The sequence below is a fragment of the Solanum pennellii genome, chromosome 1, assembly GCF_001406875.1.
Source record: "Solanum pennellii chromosome 1, SPENNV200".
NCBI classification, from domain to species: Eukaryota; Viridiplantae; Streptophyta; class Magnoliopsida; order Solanales; family Solanaceae; genus Solanum; species Solanum pennellii.
The window spans coordinates 64,895,415-64,902,103 of NC_028637.1; the positions used below are offsets into that span (position 1 = coordinate 64,895,415).

Consider the following 6,689-nt stretch of genomic DNA (forward strand, 5'->3'; position numbering starts at 1 on the left):
CCTCAATAAGATTTTTTATTTTTTATCTAATGGAGATGATACATTGTGCAAAGCAAATGATACACATGTACCAAACACACACTAAAAGTACACGATACATTGGATAAACCATATGTATCATGTACAATATGTTACCTAATAATTCTTAAATTTATATATCTTAGTGTATCATAAGATTTATAAAATTTTATAAGAAAAAGAAATATTGACACAAATATATTTATCAACACCAATAATAACAAAGTATTTACAATCAAAAGCACGACTTCAAATTTAATTAACACAGGTTATTAAGTTTATTTATCTAAACCAAAAGTGTTCAATTTGCAACTGTAATGAAAACTGAAAATCATTAAAATGTTTACGTTATAAATTATTCTTGATATCATAGAAACATTACGACTAATTCACTTCTCTTTTGGGTAGAAAGTACAAGTTCTTCTGTTGTGTCCTTCTTGTCCACATTGTCCACAACAGTTTGTGTTCACCGAAATCTTTTCATCTGCATTCTTTCTTCTTCTTTTTCTTGGTCGTCCAGATGATCTTCTGTATCTAGGTGGATACACAGTTTCAGCTACCACATTATTAGGATCTGACCAATCTTCGTTATCTGGCATTGGTACCATTGAAATTTCATATGTTTTTGCCAATGCATCAGGCTTGTAATAATCAGAGCAATACGGATTCATATCTGTGACATTTTTTTTCAATACAGCGATCGCATGTGAACAAGGTATCTCATCTAGTTGAAATCTACCACAAGAACATACTTTCCGCTCAAGACAAACAATATATCTTCTTCCATTTTCATAAACTGAGAAAATAAATTCAGATGATGGAACAACCTGTGTACATTAAAAATTTTAAATATATAATTTTTAAAAAACAAATCATGTTCAAAAATGCAGAATGATACACTGAATTAGATATATATAATATAAAGTATTATTTAATGATACATACCTCTATTTTTGAACTTTTAGCCGCGTTTATAATCAACAATTCCTCAAATTTTCTCCCTAATGTGTCCTTTGTGTATGAGGCTACTTCTCTGTTTTTGCAATGCCAAGATCCAAAAAGAATTCTAACATCTTCCACGAATTCTAATATAGTTAATTGGCGTGCTTCAACAAGATAACTATTGATACATTCTGCAATGTTTGAAGTCATCATTCTACCTCTGTTTACTGTTGCATGAACTCTTGACCACTTTTCGTAACCTGCATATTCAAGGTACTCCTTAACCCTGTGATCAATTCTATCAACCTTAGCCATCAACTTATCAAAATCTTCCTTTCTATATGCCTTGGCCATAGAGTAGAATAGATCACTTATGGCTTTCTGCTCCTTTTAAAGTTTCCACATACATTCTTCCAAAGATGCCAGATGCATGCATAATGAGGTACATTTGGGAACACAATCCTCACACTCTTCATGATACTCTCATTTCTATCTGAAACAACACACATATCTTTTCTATCGCCAAATGCATGTTTGAACTGTTCGAAAAACCATGTCCATGAACAATCATTTTCGGTGTCAACAACACCATATGCCAATGAAAATATGCAACCTGATTACACACACATTATATTATTTGATACGTAATATATAAAAACACATCATTACTATAAAAAAAATACCTGCGCCATCAAGTGTGCTTGCTGATACAAATGTCCCTTTGTAAGCTCCACTCAGATGTGCACCAGCCACAACAACTACTGGTCTGCAGTATTTAAATCCCCTAATGAATGGTCTTAAGGCGATGAACAGATACATAAATTCATCCTCTTCGGTCTTATGCATTCTTATATAAGAATTTGGATACACAGTTTTTAACATGTGTATATATCGCGGCATCCGTCTATCCTGCAGATGATTTTCCCCTAATCATGGAGAGTGCACGTTCTTTAGCACGTCATGCTTGCTGGTAAGATATTTCAACCCCATAATATTCTCTAATATCATCAATTATATCTCTTGGAGTATAAATTCGTTTATGATTGACCAATTTTGGAGCAGTCACTCCACTTACAAATCCGACTGTTGCTTGGACTTTGGTTAATACCCTCTCCCTCATCGGACACGTATGTTCACTATTGAAATTTCTAACAATGAATATATCAGATTTTTTCCTGCACGACGCCTTCATAGTCCAACCACATTTGTCTGAAAAGCATACCAACACATAGCTGCGTACATTTTTTAAGCATATTAATATATATAGCAATTGCATCATATAATATATTCAACAATAATGTTTAAAGTAATCAAACAATAAATTACACAAAAAGTATCAACCAGTTTTTAAGAAATTAATTAAATGGTGATACATTAATGAAAAGTATCCACTAGTTGTGATATGACTGTTTAAATTGATACAGTCCTTACTATATCAGCAGTAGTATATTAAAGTATCAAAATAGTTATTTCAATGTATCAAAACAAATTACTGAAATGGTGATACATTAAAATATCAAAGAACAAATGATACAAGTAGGTTTTGATTTAAAATAGTAATGTTTCATGTACTAATTAAAATATCAAAGAACAAATGATACATTAAAATATCAAACACCGTCATACCTTTGTTGATCAGACCTCTTTACTTTGCAATTGAAGTTGTTCTTTATCTTATATTTCGTCATCACATCTACAAGTGTTGCTTTATCCTTATACATCTGACATGTCTTCACATCAACAATATCTGAATTGATTATAACATTTGTAACTCCAACTTCTGCATTTTCATGTGAATCAAATAATCTAGTTTCAACCATTGCCAAAGCCTGTGTATCATGTGTTGTGCCTTCTACACATGTTATTTCTCCACTTGTTCTATCAAAGTTATGTACAATACCACCATTCTTTTCAATTGTGTCAATACATAATGGATACATTGAAAATCCAGGCTCGTTTTTTTTCAGTTCAAAATATAGTTTAACACTCATATCGTTCTTAAGCTTCATCAGACAGGAGTTACCTTCTACAATGTATCGAATTTCAATTTCTTTCCTTGATACATCAATATCCAACTCGGCTGCAATTGCTGCTTTGAGATTAGAAAACGAAATTGAATCCCCAACAACGATTCCATCGATTTTGTAACTTTCATACTGCATTTCGTTCACCCAAATTCCGGAATGTCTCATCAAAATTGATGTATTCATCTTGAAAAATCCACAGTAACAACAATAAATTACTGCAGTTCGAAATTTAACAGATTGTTCATAAAAAATGTATTCAAAATAGATAAAATAATCTTTGATTTTTAAAATTTGAAATTAATATCCAATTACGTGCTGATTTAATGCTGATTAATGATCTGTTACCGTAAATTAAGCTGTTTTAGTTAACAAGATTAAATGTACCGTTTTAACCCCATTTTTTTCTTAACAGTTTAAACTTACCATGTATCATTTACCATGTATCACTAGAGTCTAAAGTATCACGGCACAACAATTTAAGGGATTTTTAGTAAATACTAAATTTGTCGGGACAGAGTGTAATTATTGAATTACACTATGGGATTCCTTAAATTTTTACTATAACTTTACTTAGTTTATTCTACTTCTTGGCCTTTGTCAATAGCTATTTTTCGTAGAAAAGATAATTAATTTAAATGATAAATAAGTGAAAATAAAAATAATCTATACATATGTATTTTTATACAAGTCACTAAGCCCTTATTAATTTTTTTTTTCCTTTTCCATTCAACCATCTTTAGTCATTCCCTTTTTAAAATAATCTTTTTCATTTCACTAATTTGATTGATTAGAAAATATAATAATAATTTTAAGTAAAATGATAAAATGAACTTTCTTTCGTAAAAGTTGTAAAATTCAAGTAGAAGGTCATTTTAGTCAAATCGCCGGTCAACCGCGAGTTAGCGGGCATTTCGAGGGCCTAACACCTTCTCGGAATGTACATTTAAAATTCGAACCTTTTTCAACTGATTTTTATCTGTTTAAGTCTTTTGAAAAAATAATTTTAAGTTTTCTTGATTTTTACTAAAATCTAGTGGCAACTCAGTAATTTGGAAAATCGATTTCTCTTAAATCATAAGATTAATTGATTTTTCGAAACTTAGTCATTTTTTACTATTATATATATTATATATTTTTAAGTAAAAACAGAAATGGCGACTCCGCTGGGGATTAGTTAAGTTCTAACCATAAGATTTGACTGTTTGACTAATTGGTTTTAGTTGTTAAAATGATGTTTGTGCAAAATATGTTTAAATTTTCATAAATTGTCATTGCATTTTACGGCATCTTCCGATATATATATATGTATAGTATATTAAAGGATGGTTTGCGGAACCACAGCCGGACTTTTTTTATACTCACCCTCTTTCGAAATTAGCGACAATTTATTGGTTCGTTATGCGTCCAATGGTTGTCGCGAGTTTCAGCCCAAATTGTCCGTTTGGGTTCTCAGTCTTTTGAAAGCCACTCCTAGTCAACTAGCGTAGAGTTGAGACAAATCCCGGACTTAGGAGCATTTGAACTATGATGACCCAACGCCCAAGGCGTGTTGGGCCCATTAGAAGCCCACCTTGTGTCTACTTGGCCCAAATTGCCAAAAATAGATAATAATGCTTACGTGTTAATTGAAGGATGTATATGTATTTTAAAACAATTTATTGTCTACGGGGCGGGGGGGGGGGGTTGACTAATTTTTGTTTGCTATTTTTGTAGGATGAATTCGACATACAAGCCTTTGAAAACAAGAATGGTTACTATCCCCGATCCTTTCCTCAAAGTATGGTGGAGGTTCATGAACAACGATGATAAAATGATCGTTCAGAAACACATAGGTTACCTTCCGTCGCAACTAGAGATGAATGCGTGGCGTAGCCTGATTGGGACGCTGGTGAAATTCTGGGATAGTGAGAACATGGTCTTTCGGTTTGGGGAAGTGGAGTTGACGCCAACTATAAAAGAAGTTCTTATTAGCTATGAAAGTATCGCAATGTGCAACAAAAAGAAACGAAATCCAGATACAGATCTCCTAAATCCCATAATATGGGATTTCGCTGAAATTAAAGAAAAGTTGTCATTGGTTAAAGCCGAGTGGATGGACAAGCTCCCTGCCCCAAATATACCCTTCAGAAACTATATTATCGGTTCGGGCGTGCGAGGGCTTATGAGAAATATAAAGACGAGTTCGTTTCCAAAGAAAAATAAAAAGAGACGCGTCCCTCGCATTTGCAATATGTTTGCTCGGAACGATGATTTTCCCTCAAGGGCCAAAATACACTATTCATCCTAGTGTATAGGAGGATTAGATGTTCTCGTACCTCGTTCGTTCATCCTAGTTAGTCTGAAATATTGCCACGAATGCAAAATNGAATGCAAAAAGCTTGTTGCTAGCATGTATCTCCATATGGCCGATTATTGTTCTTTTGCATTTGTTTAAGTTGTTCTCAGCATTCTTGACTAGAAATGTCCTAGTATATATCTATTCAATAGAACATTAACTTAGCATGAGAGTTCATTAAGTATGGTTTCTCTATTTTGTTTCGTTATGTCCTCGATTTTGATTATACTTGCTGGGTTTCACCTTTTGTATTGCTCCGTATGCTTTTCGTTGATCGCGCCTTATTAATATATGTTAGGTCTTGCAACACCAGCTCTGTTTAGTTTGGTTCTGAGCATAAAAGGTTCATAAATGAAATTTGGATTATTCCTTTAGTTATCTAGGAAAGAAATTCAAATAGGTGAACTTTGAGATATTTATTTTATGGGAGTATTTAGATAATGGATTAATTGCTCACTGTTTCCTTTAAATATCCTTACTTGAAATTCTTATTTTGTTATCTTAAGGAAGAGGTCCCCTTTCATATGTATTTTACTACTATATTATTGCCAGAAGCTTTTTTCATATTTAGAGCTAAACTTGTCATCGCTGCCATGTTGTCTGTACATACATATATGCCTATTCTAGGACCCCTTTATTTTGATTCCGTGAGTGTTTGAATAACCACTGCACTTATTTTTTTTGTCTCATTGATTCGTTTGCTTGTTTATATGTCCTTCTCCTCTAGCTAATTTTCGGTTTTCTTTTTATGGCATTGACCGAATTCCTTGGGATTTCTCACTTCTTCTAGCTTCCGCTATATGAGCCGTGAAGGCTCAATTTTTCTCCGTTGATTCAGCCATTTTGGCCAATTTAGGAAGCAGATGGACAGGTTTAAGCAACAATATGGTGCTGGAAATTTTTTTTCAGCCCTTGAAAGTCGAAAACCAATCTGATATACCATATGTATACACTGGTATACGGTAGATATATGTGATATATAGTTGAAAGTGTGCCAATACTTGGAAAACGCAGAAATACAAAGATCTGGATAAAAATTACAGGTGTGGGAGCTCAAGAATTATCGATATACAGTATTTATCTACAGGATATACACCTAATGTATGTCATGGAGGATGGAAAAAAAATGGAAAGCGGCCAAAAGCCCAAAGAAAAATTCAGCAGGCCCAATTGGTTCCTAAGTGGGCAAGACCTATTTTGGGTCATTATCTTAGAAATAGGACAGGTGGGCCAAAGCCCAACTTAGTAGAATTTGGGCAAATTGGCCCAAGTTCAAAATTTTCTTTTCTATATTTCTTTATTTTATTTGTTCCTATATTGACTAACACTTTTGATTATAATTTAATTAATCCCCAATGATAGTCGTT

The 6,689-nt window shown here is 33.1% G+C and overlaps 2 pseudogenes; one reads left to right on the forward strand and one right to left on the reverse strand.

The window, feature by feature from the left end:
* Nucleotides 1-394: 394 nt before the first annotated feature.
* Nucleotides 395-2,681, reverse strand: LOC107032368 (annotated as a pseudogene).
* Nucleotides 2,682-4,842: 2,161 nt separating this feature from the next.
* LOC114075295 overlaps nucleotides 4,843-6,689 on the forward strand; it is a 5,237-nt pseudogene continuing 3,390 nt past the window's right edge.